At 36.3% G+C, this 15,307-nt stretch overlaps 1 pseudogene; it reads left to right on the forward strand.

The window, feature by feature from the left end:
- The first annotated feature begins 3,139 nt into the window (after positions 1–3,139).
- LOC127808439 (CMP-sialic acid transporter 4-like) lies at positions 3,140–14,763 on the forward strand (annotated as a pseudogene).
- The last annotated feature ends 544 nt before the right edge of the window (positions 14,764–15,307 follow it).

The raw sequence follows: 15,307 nt of genomic DNA on the forward strand, positions 1-15,307 counted from the left end.
TGCTTAACAATTAATCTAAATATTTTTATTTTAACAATATCTTTCTTATAGGGTATATATATTATCTTATAAAAATATTACATATTGCTTTTATATTAAATATATTATTACATCGTTTGGACACAATAATGTAAATTATATGAATAATAAAATCATATAATATTTATAATATAAGATATTTACATAAGTTATATTAAATATTAATATATATTATTTAATATATTTTACATAATTTTTGTCTTAAATTTATTATTACAATAATATATATATATATATATATTACCTCATGATAAATTGTTTCTCTCCTATTACATATTTATATTTATTTTAAGGATATGAATTAATATGAATTACACATATTTTAATATATGTTTTAAGGATATATGTTTTGCTTATAATTAAATAAACATTATAAGTCTCTTGTTATGTTTTTCATACCTATATATTTAGACAATTATATTATTTAGATTTGTAAAACCCTTGCTAGTGTTACATTAAAAGTCCATGGCTGCACTAAGGTGCAAAAGGTGTTGAGAGTTTGAGGCACAAAGCGCAACACAAGGCTCATGTCTGGTGGGTACTAGATGCTCATTAAATATATATATATATATAGGACTATGTTATAGGTATGTTATTGTGTATTTTTTAAATTATACAATACATCAGAAATGATAAAAGTACCCCGTATCTTATTGCCTCGCCTCACCGCCTTGGATGAGGGATATTTTAGTTATGCGCCTCGCCACCTTGGGTGAGAGCATTTTAAACATTTTAGTATTATTATATAACTTAAAGTGTACATAATGATGTACTAATAGTATTTTTCATATATATGTGTGTATGTGTGTCTTAGTGGCCTAGTTGAAAAATAAGATATAAAATAAGTTTTAACTCTTAATAACATAATCACTTATGATGCATAAAATGTGTTGAAAGTATTATTTTTGCATTTTTAAAATGTTTTGTCTTTCAAAATATTGAAAAATATTTTTGAATCATTTATACAATTTTCAAAACGTTTTGGGTCCAAACATGGGAGGAATGCCACAGACAAGATTAGAGACCGAAAACATTTCGTCTCTAACCAGTATAATATTAATTCTGATTTGAGGACTGCCCTACCCTAGTCTCCATCTTTGATTGTCCTCTTATCATCGTTTCCCTTGTCACTTAGTTGCTCGGTATCATCGTCGATTCATAAATACAAATCAACATTTTCATGCTCGGTGTTGTCGTTTTCGTGCAACACGAATCGATTCACAACTTGGATTGCTCGGCGTTGCCGTCGATTCACAAACACGAACCAACGTTTCCATACAACACGAATCGATTCACAACTCCGATTGCTCGATGTCGCTGTCAATTCACAAACACCAACTAATGTTTTCGTACAACATGAATTGATTCACAATTTTGATTTCTCGATGCCGCTGTCGATTGACAAACACAAACTCTTGGCTGACTTGGCTCTTTGATCATCGATCGACGGCTTCTATTCTCATAGAAGGGTCATGGGATTGGATTGGGGGTGAGAGGTTTGATATCATGTTTTGGTTTACTCCTTGAGAGATCTTTTGACACTTCAGCCAAGCAACCAATATTTTTGGTAGGCTATACGCTTTGACTATGGCATCTTTTAACACTTCATGTTATTTTCATAGATTTTTATGATGTATAGTTTGGATCATTTTGACTTGATACGTCCATTCAGTGTATGATGATATTGTTGTTGTTGTTCAGTATATAATGTACAGTAATGGTATTAGTTTCTACATGTTTGAGTGAGAGGTTTGCAGGTTTTTAGTGGGCCTATATCCCACATAGGGATTTTCACTAGTGATGGCCCCCAGGGTTGGGTTGTGACAAAAATTTGGTATTAGAGTGTAGGTTATTTAGTCTGTTTGGTCCTAAAGCTACATGTAGAACCCAAGCACGATCTCGCTAGTATGAAGTACTCTTAGTAAAGTCATGATTATGAGTGTGCACCCAAGCATATTCATAAATGTCCCTAAGAGTGTGATTAACTTCACATGCATAAGTAGAGATGATAATAGATGACAGGTATACTCGACTTGACCTCCCTATACTATAGGTGTCAAAAGAGCCGGCCCGGCCCGGCCTGAGTCGGCCCACGGGCTTTTTAAACGGGCCGGGCCGGCCCTTTTACTAAAAGGGTCGGGCCGGGCCCGGGCCCTTTTGTCATTGATAGGGCCCGGCCCGGCCCACGGCCCCCCTACAAAGGGGTCGGGCCGGGCCAACCCGTGGGCTAGAGGGCCGGGCCGGGCCCTTAGCCCACAGGGCCTAGTGGCCTGGGCCCGGTGGGCTCGACCATTTTTTTTTTTTTTTTAAATAATTTTTTTTAAAATAATACATATAATATATACATATATAAATATCAAAATAATACATATATAAAAATTAATTTGTTTCTTTTTAAAATATTTTCTATCTTAATTCTTAAGTTTTAAATATTATTTCATTATTTTATATTTCAAAATTCTATATGCCTTATAATTTTTCTTGTGAATTGATATGAAAAATAATGTACATATAAAAAGGAGAATGTTTATTTATAATTTAAATATATAAAAAATTTAACTTAAAAATTTTAAATAAATTAATTGATGGTTATTATTTATATATATTACGAAATTAAATTTTTTAGTATCCAATATCAATAATTATTAAAGAATAACAAAATTAAAAAAAATGAGTAAGGGCCTTACTGGCCCATAAGGGCCTCATGGGCCCGGCCCATAAGGGCCCAACGGGCCACGGGCCGGGTCGGACCGTGGGCCCAATTTCTTTGGCCCAGTCCGGCCCTTTTGACACCTCTACCCTATACCCTCTTAGGCTCCATTTGGGATTGAGTTACAAAAATGAGTTGAGGTGAAGTGGGTTGGATTTATCACGTTGAGTTGAGTGGTAAATTTAATTGTAATAATATAATTATAATACAAACATATATTAAAATGATATAATTGTAAATATATTATATTTTAAAATATAATATATTTAATTGATAACGTTGGACACCACAGCAAAAAATAGGGGACGTGGGCCCCCTAATCAGAGCAGGTGCAGCCTAGTTCCACAGTCTTTTCCATTGGTTTGGACCTTGTTGGGAATCCTGCAAGGACCTGTAGTAAGAACTGTTAAAAGTGTTTTCCTCAAAAAGACATTCTGGTTCTTAAATTTGAAGACGTGCATGAGCTAACAAAAAATGAGAGTGCAGAAGAAAAGGAAGAGCTAAACTGTGAGCCAGGGTAGTTATGTATTTTGGGGTTTTGTTTTAGGATCCACAACTCATTTTTAAGATGGGGAAATCCCTCCTTCTTAGTGGGGATCCTGAAAATTCACAGGGCTTTGCATCTGGATGTTTGGATGAGGTTTGTCACAAGCCGCGACTGAGCTACCCAATTCGAATTTTTTTCCTTCTTGCTGTCACTATTATTTCATTTTACTGCTGTTATTTCTTATTGTTGTAATTTTATTATTACATTTTTCAGTTGTAATTCTGTTATCAGATCGTTAGCCTAAGGAGGATCCACGTGTGAGGGCCAGAATAGAACAAAAGGGATGTTACAACCGCTAGTAAGGTGTGATCTGCTAGGCAGCACCCTTGCTAAGAGTGTATATACTCTCCAAGGCACTCTTGGAGAGGATTATCGAAATTCATCAAGAACAATCTGAATTCTCTCTCAATTTTCTCTCATCTCTCTTCTCTTCTTTTGTTCTCTCTATTCCTATTCTTCTCTGTTTCTCCCCTATTACTTCTTTGTTGCGACTTCCTAATTCTCACCGAAACAAGGAAGCAGCTATTGTCATCGCCCAGCAGTAACAAGGTTCTCTTTGCCATTTTGGAAAAGGTTTTGGCCCAATTTCCCTTTTCCAGATTTTTTTCTGTTGGGCATTGTTGGGCCATTGATTTGGTGGCTTGCATGTATTTTCAAAAATGAGGGCTGGTTGAGTTGATAGTTTTGCAGGGTTGACCTACTCAGCTTCAAGGTGTTAGATATAAGCTCTTAAAACTAGTTCTAATGATACAGAATTGCTTGATCTTGTAATTCTTTAAATTCAATTTAATGGCAAGTTTTATATTTAATTTAAATTACAAAATGGTTTGAATTGAGCATATAAATGTCCTTTAGTATAATAAAGAATAAATATCATTCTTAAATGTTAAGAATAGTCGTGACGATTAATCCTTTGTACGTTATACTATAAGTGAGTTCCTGGCCATAGAGTTCCTAACCCGGATATTAACAACTCGCAAATGCCAACATATCATCTTCCTCATTGTTCGGTATGAGATACTGAAAGATAAAGCTGGTGAGTCTCATGTCATTCTGTATGACATATAGAAGGGAGATGAGTGGGTATTCGTTAAGGGACGAGTTCACTAAATGAGACTGCTAATATTGAATCACATAGGTTTTATCTCACGGGTCAATGATTCAATATTAACTACAAATTTGCAACTAGTCCTTAGACCTAAGATGACATGGATATCCGTGTGTTGGTGGATTAAGATATCAGAGATATTATATGGTTGTTCTGATCAGGAACGACCATACGTATCTATGTGTCTAGTTCAGTGACACATGAGGTATGTGTGCATCAAATATGGAATCTATCATCTCGAGATAGACGAGGAGGATATCCTATGTGATCTAGTAATCACTTGACGATAAATCTTTGGCCAAGGTAATATGATGATGAAATGTGTGTTCCATAAAGGTTGTGTCACATTAGTCAAGATTGATTTTGGATTTAGTCATATAATGAGATTAAGAGATTTGATCTTGTCGGGATATAGGATGATAAAGGAACCGTATTACATGGCATTGTAGTGTAAGGTTTGCATTACCCGCTTCACCTAAAATTTGGTAATCATGACATATTATTAGATGTCACTCATGATTTACGGGAGTTAATTGATTAATTCTCGTTGTCAATTTAATTGTGAACCCAAAAAGTCATTCCCAATAAGAAACAGTTTTAAAGAGAGAAAGGACAAATTAGTAATTATGGAATTACGAATTATAGTGCAATTTATTTATTAGATAAATAAGGATAATTAAATAATTAATATGATTATTTATTTAATTATCGAGTTGGGTTAGGCTTCTTGCTAGCACATTAAGCCCAGTCCGACTACACTTAGGGTTTTAGGGTTTTTTGCCTATAAACAGGCCATTAAGCCCTGAATCTAAGATTGAGAAAAAGTGCATTCAGTTAAATCCAGAAAGAAAATAATTTTTAGAAAATTCTATATCCTTTCTTCTCAAAGTCTATTGGAGTTTAGGTGATTTCGAGTGGACCGACTCGGCATCTCACACGTGAGAGATATATGGCGGGTTATCGTCAACGAAATCAAATTTCGTTTTCAGGTATCTTTCGTTTATGTTTTAGTTTTATAAACCGTATGACCTGAAAAACGTGATACTTATACAATCAAATTTTGTTTCCACTGTGTATGATTCGATCATATTATTCTAACACAAGGACAATTTGGAGTCCTTAGTGTAACACCCCAATTCCCGGGAGTGTTAACGTAACGTAAGATTCCGGGGATAAATTTTTTTCAAACAAAAATCCAACACAAAAACCATTCCCCGAAGATCCCGTTACACCTTCTCAGTATATCAATTATGAACCATTAATAAACCAAGACAGATTCACCAACACAAATGCGGAAGCTAGATCGAAACCTCAACAGGTCATAACCAAAACCACTTTATTTATATATAAAGTTGCACCAACGTTTACATGACGTTTTCAAAAGTAAATAACATAACTGAAAAGACATAATGTAAACTATCCACTAATCGCCGTCACTCCTCGACGATTCCTTTCCCTTTTGCACCGCTGCCTTCACCTGGAACGTTTGAATATTCCAGGGACAAAGTCCAAATTAGATGATGAATCATCTAAGTGAGAGTTCAAAACACATTTTTCATGAATAATGCAAGACATGAAATAAACCAATATACCCGGTAAGCCCTAGCTCAAGAGAATTCCCACGCGCTTAACCCTACCATGGGGAAAGAGCAATCTCTCTAAAAGCTATGCCACCACACCGACTCGACGACACGACGACGCGACGCGATTCTAGCTTAAATGGGGCTGCCAACGCATCTCACCAGAATACGTTCCCACCTTAAGCATCCAGGAACCACCATACAATCCCAACTCCAAAATTTCACATGGACCACCTAGTCGTCCTAGTGCAACTTCCCTGGCCAAACGGCCTGGCATGGAAATCAAGGCGGCTATCCTGACATGCACACCCAGCATCAGATACCCCTATTATTCCGTCACGCCCTTGGAGAATTACGGCTACACTATCCAGACAACATCCTAGGCTGACATCCCACATGAACAACACAGTATGGATCACCTAGTCGTCCTAGTGCAACTTCCCTGACCAAACGGTCTGGCACGGAAACCAAGGCGGCTATCCTGACATGCACACCAGCATCAGATACCCCTATTATTCCGTCACGCCCTTGGAGAATTATGGCTACACTATCCAGACAACATCCGAGGCTGACATTCCATACGTACACATAAAACTCAAGACAATGCAACAATTCACAATTCAATGCATCGTATAAACAACATTTATAAAATGCAATGCACAGTTCAAAACGTTTAGGGACAAACCTCCCTCATAAATCCAACCGTCACCGGTTACCATTTTAATGCACAAAACCATTTTGCATGAAATCACCATATGTTCAGATAGAACAAGCACGATAAATCAAGTTTTGGAGGAGAACCACTCACAAGAAAGCCAAATTTTGGTAGCGAACAACTCACCTTGAACGAAACTCAGAACACCTCGAATCCTGTGCCCAACCTCAATTTTCGTGCAACTCCTCAAGTCTTTTAACCAAACCACCTTCTTACAGGTCCTCACGCGCTGCCTAAGTGCTCTACGCGTGTGATGCCTCGCGTATGCTTTAAAAACCCTCTATCCACTAAACCCGAAGCACTCTCGTCTAGCACAAATGTATCACAATTTCGAATGAGAGAATCCTTAGCCTTGAGCCCCTATTTATATGTTTAGGAAACTTAGCCACCAAGAAATATATATTCTGCAATCATTTCAAATCTTTCAAAATCTTTTTCAATCATTCCAAATCTTCTAATATTTTCTATAATCATTGCAAATCATTCCAAAATCTTCTAAGATTCTCTGCAATCATTGTAAATCTTCTATAATCATTCAAAATCTTCTAATATCTTTTGTAATCATTCCAAAATCTTCTAAGATTCTCTGCAATCATTGTAAATCTTCTATAATCATTCCAAATCTTCTAATATCTTTTGTAATCATTCCAAAATCTTCTAAGATTCTCTGCAATCATTGTAGATCTTCTATAATCATTCCAAATCTTCTAATATCTTTTATATATTCATTCCAAAATCTTGTAAGATCTTCTGCAATCATTGCTATCCAAATCAAATCTTTTCTTATCCAATCAAATCTTATACAAATCTTATCCTTAAAGTCATCATGAGCCTTCATCTTATCTCTAACGTCATCATGAGACTTCATCCTTATCTCTAAAGTCATTTATGAAGCTTTTTCCTGAATCTCCCAAATGCCCCTAGTAAAAAGATTTCAAGAATTACACTTTGGCCCGAACTTTTAGATAATTGCACTTAGACCCTTTTCAACATGGTCCCCGGGCTAATTTTTAATTGCATTTTAGTCCCTGAAAAATGGACTAATTGCGCTAATGCCCCTAATTTTTCAGTAAATTACACTTTTACCCCAACCTCAAAAATTACGATTTTGCCCCCGGCTCAAAAACTGAACTTCTCTTTAAAGACCTTTATAACCCTTTGAAATATCCCAAAACACTCTCTTTAAGATTCTGAAAAAATATCGTTTCGATCTCCCTCCGTCAATTTCGAAAAAACTGCACTTAGGCCCGAATCTTCGTTTTAGCTACAAACCCTTTTGTTTCTTCCAAAAACTATTGAAGGGTTACTCTATATGCCAAACATGAACTTCCTTGGGGTTCCATTGACTTCCCGGATGCCCCGTACGATAATTCGGTATTTCAGCCTAAATCACAATTGCCTTTTTTTTTTAGCTGTACCGGGAACCGGTCCCGATCCAACTTCTTTTGATGCCTAAAATCATAACTCGTATTACTTGTCGATACTATACCATTTTCCTTGGCTATCTAGGGTCCAGGGTATTCCCTCTGACTAATTCGATCGTCCAAAGTTGCGTTAGTGTACCCTATAGTCTTATTTTCCACAAAGTCCATTTATGCCCTTTATCAAATATTATTTATGACCTCAAATCATTCTCGGGTATTACACTTAGAGTGGGCCATGCGGTGATAACTTACAGGCAGGGGAGTTTTCTCATCAATAATATAATAATATTTTCTATTTCTCTATATAAACTTACTAGCTATGGGTATTTGATGGGGGCAATGCTACATGTACATAGATATTTACACACAACTTTACACACATGATAAAATAACGAAAATACCCCTATCTCAAATCACTTTTGTCACTTCCACAGCACCTCTAGTCTTGAGAAACCCACCGCCACCGTCGCCCTCGCACCGCCACCGTTGCCCCCACCAGCACCCTAGCTCACACCACCGTTACCCCCACCCGCACCCCAACTCACATCACCGGCCACAACTACTAGTTGCACCTACCTGCCACCACCATTGACATTTCTAGGCATTTCTCAGCCACGAATCAGAGAACTTCATCGCGACCATGGATGAAGTTCGATCGGACTTCATCGGGCGAGTGTCTCCATGGGGATCGGACTTCATCGGAGTAATTCTCCACCGATCATCTATGTTTTCTATTTTCGATACCATTGACGATCATCCTTGTTCTCTGTTTTCACCGATGGTGTTGCCCAGGAATAACTCGTTGTGACTCAGACCCAGAAATGCATCTGCCCATATCAAGTAACAAAATCCAAAATAAAAAAAATCTATAGCTTGACATACAAAGAAGACCCAGAAATACACAATAATATTGAGTTGAAGCTGATGAAAAAGCAAAGAATTTAATGGTTCATAGACAAAACAGTGGTGTGCAGATTATATTTTGTGCTTTTTTGAAACATGAATGATAGAACATTGAAGTTATAATTTAACAGTGAGGGGGTGACGGCGGTGGAGAGGGCGACAACGATCAGCACGGGGAGATGGCTGTCGACAGTTGCTTGAGGTGCCCATGGGAAGGGGAAAGAGATGAGAGAGGAGGCGGCCATGGGAAGGGAAGGGGAAACAATTGCAAGTGAGGATATTTTTGTTATTTTGACGTCTGTTGGGTCTTCGCATGGAGAATTCTGTCTAGAAGATGAAGAAAATAGTAGAACTCATTTATGGAGTGAATGAGACTGGAAATTTCTAAGTTAGAGTAGTTAACTTAGATGTTATATTATAAGGGTTATTTTAGTCATTGAGTATATAAATAACCGGTCTTGTAATTAACGCCCCTATGTTCTATAAATAGGAGGCGAGTGCTAGGCAGTCGGTCATAACATTCATTCACTCATTTCTGTCTCTGAATACAAGTGAGATTGCCAAGAGGGAGAAAGGCTTAGAGAGAAAGTTTGTCTTTGAGATCTCTTCTGTGAGGGCAGTGAACTTGTGTGATAGAGAGTTGAGGGTTTCTTGTAATCTGTTTCAACGGTTTCTAGTGAAATTTGCTCCTGGATGTAGAACTGATCATTTATTAGTTCGAACCAGGATTAAGATTGCGCCTACTGTTTGGTTTGAATGTTTCTTTCTTTAATTTCTTTGTTGTTTATATTTCCAATTTATATATTTTTGTTGTGGGTGTTTCTTTGATGAGTGTTGAGAGTTTGGCAAACAAAAGAGTATTGAATTGAGTTTCTAAGAACTCCTAATCCTAACAGCATCTTTCGGTCATTCTTTTTGTTAACCATTATGTACAAGTAGCATTTTCCATTTGATGGGTGCTCGAGACATGATGGGGACAAGGACAAGGGTGCGCATGGGCATGTCAGGATGGGGGCATGAGCTGGGGTCCATGGTAAAAACCAGCCCCATTGCCATTCCTATTACCACCAAGCATTGCATGATTCTGCATTCACTTCAGCAAAATCTCTCATTTCCTCCACTTTTATTTATTTGCTCTCTCTCTCTCTCTCTCTCCCTTTTCTTATTTGATTTCAGATTTTTCATAACGAGACTAAGGAAAGAGTATTCTCTAAGGTAATGTTTATTAATCAAAATATAGACTAAAAAATGTGGGATATGAAAAGTATCTCGGATAAAAGTATTTTTTATTGTATTTGTTAAATTTTTTGAAAAGAAATCACATGACTTCATATTTTGAATTTTCAATATAAATTTATCTCTTTCTTCCTTTCGAATAAATTATCTTGATAGAGTCTTATCTTACTCATTTTAACAAACACTACTTGAGAGAGAGAGAGAGAGATTTTTCACAGCTAGGAAAAACTTCGAGCTGATTCGCTAAAATGGAGTATCGAAAAATTAAAGATCGGGTATTGCTATAACTTTTGCTATCTTCATGATCTACTCATTGAAGCAAGCGTTCTAACCCTGTGCTACCTTGCCTACCAATACCATATCTTCTTCTGCTTTATTTTTCTGTTGTTATATCTCTTCCCAGTTCATCCATATCTGTTTACATGTCTATTTTGATTATTTGAAATCTCCTTTCGAGCTCAATTCAGTACTCTTGCTAGCTCCTTTTTGTAATTTGGTTGACTTTTATTTCTGGGCTGATTGGATCTTATTTGTTTTGCCTATTGCAACTAGTTATTGTGATTCATATGTTTTGCTTGAAACATAGGTGCACATGAATCGAATGCCATGTCAACTCTCCTTACTCCTTAATGTGATCTGTCTGCATGACATTCTAATTTTCAAAATGTGTCTGCTCATATTACTTTTTGTCATTTTTTTTAATTTCCTCATCTCTTGTACAATATCCAAGTTGCTCAGCCTTTTGGTTCTCAAATTTCTAGGTGCATGTTCTTGTCAAAAAAAATTTATCATCAAGAAATCAGTGCTCTTCTCTGGTCTTTTTCTCTTGAATTGTGTCTGTTGCTCCTTGTGGAATGCCATGCAGACAGATCACATTAAGGAGAAAGGAGAGTTGACATGGCATTCTAATTTTCAAAATGTGTCTGCTCATATTACTTTTTAATGTGTCTGCTCATATTACTTTTTGTCATTTTTTTTAATTTCCTCAACTCTTGTACAATATCCAAGTTGCTCAGCCTTTTGGTTCTCAAATTTCTAGGTGTTCTTGTCAATTTTTTTTTATCATCGAGAAATCAGTGCTCTTCTCTGGTCCTTTTCTCTTGAATTGTGTCTGCTGCTCCTTGTGGAATGCTGTCTATTTTGGGCCGGTTAAAATTTTATCATATTTAGCTCATCCCTTGTGTTCCCACTGATGTGCGGAATTTTTAGGATAAAGATGGGGGTGCCATTGCCGATGATATAGAGAACCCACGTGGGAAACCTCTTTTGAGTGGTACGTTTTTGTTGAGGCATCAACCTTGGAGTTGGTAACCTATCATGGGGAACCTATCATACTTCCGATTTCAATCTACACTTGTTGCTCTTAATAGCTGTAACTTTGCAGTCCCTAACATGGCCAGCGTAGGAGGCAGCTCTAGTGAACGGTCAAAGTGGAAGCGCAAGTAAGATCTATCACTCAATTCTAAATGGATAATCTGTATTGGCTAAATTACACAAAAATACTTATTCATGAAATTCTTTTGTTGTTGCAGGTCAATTGTTACACTTGCATTGACTTTTCTTACAAGTTCACAGGCAATATTGATTGTCTGGTCCGAGAGAGCTGGAAAATATGAGTACAGTGTTACTACTGCAAACTCCTCCATTTGGGAATATATAAAGAAAATGAAGTGAAATTTGTCTTCGGAGCTATTACTGTAAATAATCAGTTTATGGTTGGATATGATGGTGATCAATGATGCTTAATTGAATTTGAAGTTGCTTTCCATTCTTTTGGAATTAGGTAGAGGCTTTGAAATGCGCTTTGTCACTTGCAGCCTCAGTAAGACTCTGGAGAAAAGAAGGTGTTACTGATGATAACAGATAACTGGATCTCTCTCTCTCTCTCTCTCTCTCTCTGTATATATAATCATGCTTTGACTGAAACTGTTCTCCTATAAACTCCTTGCTTCTATTAGGTTGAGTACAACTTGGGATGCAGTTAGTGTTTACCCAATAACTGCTGCCCTTTACCTCATCAAAAATTTGCTTCAGGTATTTTTTTTTTTTTTCTTTTTCTTCTTCACCCTACACACCCGGGCACACACACACACACATATTTTCATGGTCCACAGTGGTTTTACTCTTAATAGTTTCTAAATCACATGAATGCATTTGGCAGTATTACATCTTTGCTTATGTGGATGTCCCAGGATATCAGATACTGAAGAACCTGAATATCATTAGTACTGGTGTGTTGTACCAGATTATTCTTAAGAAGAAGTAAGTCCTCTTATTTGCTGTAGGATTCATAGTCTTAACATAATAAGAGAGGGAAACTTTTTTGAACAAGTACAATAGATTTCTCCTTTCTGTTAAATTTTCTTATCAATTTTATTTTGCATAATCATGACCGAAATGAGTTAATAGAAGGATCCATGAGTGAGAATTAAATTCAGAAAATGTGATAGGCGGGTCCATTGGACATACCAAAGACGTTCTAAGGGGCAGGGGTAGGAGAGTAAATTGGCTGGTTAGCATAACAGTCATCCATGTGCGGAGGGGTAGAGTTGGAAAATCACTGGTTTATGTAACAACCCAGCAGTGGTGCAAATCTAAATTCTGTTAGAGGAAGAGGGAAGAGAAAATAAAGAGCAGCGAAATTTGTAGGAGAGGGGAAAAATTTTGGGATTTAGTTCTTCTGGAGAGTTAAGGGTCTCTCAAATGCCCAATTTTCTTTGTAATTTCTATTGGAGTTGGTGAATTGAATCCAAGTTTCAGTGATTTCCTTTCTGGTACTCATCAAAATGATGCTAATCTGAGTAGTTCCAAAGAAAAAAGAACAATTAAAATTCAAGGTTTAACTAAGAAGAAGCCTTAAACCAACAGGACATTGAGACTCTCATTATGCTTTACTTGTTACTTTTCTTCAGCTTAAGAGAGATTCAATGGGCTGCATTTGTGTTATTATGTGCAGGATGCACTACGGCACAGCTTAATTCTTCGTAAGAGCAATGCTTATCCTCATTTTATTGTTCTCTTGAGGAGTTTTCAGAATTTGTTTACTTCATAGTTTTCTAATACATTTTTGTTTCTAGCCTGCATTGTACATTGCTCATAAAAATCCATTTTAGGTTGTTGTCAAATGGTTCGGTTGCACTTGCATGTATGTTGAGTACACATAATATAAAACGCGGCTTGTGACCAAATGGTGAATGAAAAGTTGGAAACTTTGAACTATTGATGTCGTCCTTTTACTTGAAGTTATTTCTTTAATGATTTGAAATTCTGTGTCAGTTTCATAATTAACCTAACTATATTCAAGGGCAGACAAATATTGTTTCTCTCTTGTAGTTTTGAATTGTTTATCACCTGGAATTCCATTTTGCTGTCCATCAGATTTTTCTTACAGAATGGTATGTTTTGTGCAGTTCTGATCGAGTCCTTCAAACTCCTTTGCACGGTTGGGTGATGGCCATTGTGAGTTTTTGATATATTGAAGTTTGATTTCACCAAATTGAATAGAAAAGCTTGTTTCTTTTGTTTCTTCATACTTTGTCTTGTAACATTCTGTAATTCGCATGCAGGTAATGGCCCTTCTAAGTGGTTTTGCAGGAGTTTACACACAGGTAAAAAAATTTTAAGCATGTGTCTTGCCTTTTGTTTTCTGCAACTGCAGTTCATGTTTAAGCATGAGTAGTGCTCAAATGAATTTCCCAACAAATAAATCTGATCAGGTTCTGGTTTGATTTCAGTTTTACGTATAGTTAGAATTCACTTTAGAGGATCTTTGATGCAGAAGAAATTAGTTGGACATCTCTACCAAGTATTACGTCGTCATTCTTATAGAGTTTGATTTTTAACCTGCAGGCTATAATTAAAAAACGGCCTTCAAGGAACATAAATGTACAGAACTTCTGGTTATATGTTTTTGGAGTGGGTTTCAATGCAATTGCAATATTGATTCAAGATTTGATTCTGTCGTGAACAAGTAATTCCCAGAATTTTCTGTGCTTGTCTGCACTTGTATCAGACTATGATGACCTGACCTCTACAAAATTTTGGATCTGCTTTTAACCCTTTGCATCATGTGATCTTTTGATTGTAATTTAAATATTATGTTAAATGATTCAGGTGATAATTAGGATCCTCATAAACGCAGGCTTAGTATTTATGCCTTTTTTTTACAATATACCTGTATTTCCCCAAACTTTTTTGGGGTGTGGTTGGGAGTTCTGTCTGATCATATTGGTTCTGCTTAGATTTATTTCACTGCTTTAATTTCCTCATTCGTTGCCCTAAAACTTTTAGAAAAGACAAACAAAGACTAGATGTTTGACTCTTATGACTAAAAAGGGATGGTTGTTGACTCTCTTTCCCCATCTGCTATTGTGTGTGACCGACCCTCATAGGCTAGTGAATTCAATATGCCTTTGACAAGTTTGGCCATCTAGAATTTATTACTTGACAAGTGTAGTTCTCATGTAATGGTGCTTAAATGAATTCATGAGTAAACTTTCTCTTCCAGGGGGTTCTTCCATGGATATTCATTGATTACAACTCTGATGATTCTTAACCATGCACGAAGGTAAGACTACTGATTGATATAATCCCTCTAGCTTATCTTATTGCTAGTTCTGAATTTTCAGTTTCAAATGAGACTTAGTTCTCTAGGACATAAAATATTTCATATCTACAGATATACTCTGATCTTGCTTCAAGGTTTATCGGTCCAGATATTCAGATTGGTTTTTTCTACTGTTTCTATAATTTCCCCTTACTTTTTCTATTGTTTTACTTTTCTTTTCGTCCACAAGCCCAAGTTTCAAACATAGCCATGATTTTTTCTTTTTGGATCTGTAATTTTGTTTTACATTTTATTAGCAAAAAAATGTGTGTTTCTCTTGCTTATTGGGGTGCTCACGGGTTGGGTTGGTTTGGGATTTATATAAATATAAATCCTAACCAATCATGATCAGGTCTGAAGTTTTGGACTTAAAACTAGCCCAATCACAAAGTGATTAGTGGTTAATTTTGTAAAAATTTTATTATAATTATACCCTTCT

This window comes from Diospyros lotus, chromosome 8, assembly GCF_014633365.1.
Source record: "Diospyros lotus cultivar Yz01 chromosome 8, ASM1463336v1, whole genome shotgun sequence".
NCBI classification, from domain to species: domain Eukaryota; kingdom Viridiplantae; phylum Streptophyta; class Magnoliopsida; order Ericales; family Ebenaceae; genus Diospyros; species Diospyros lotus.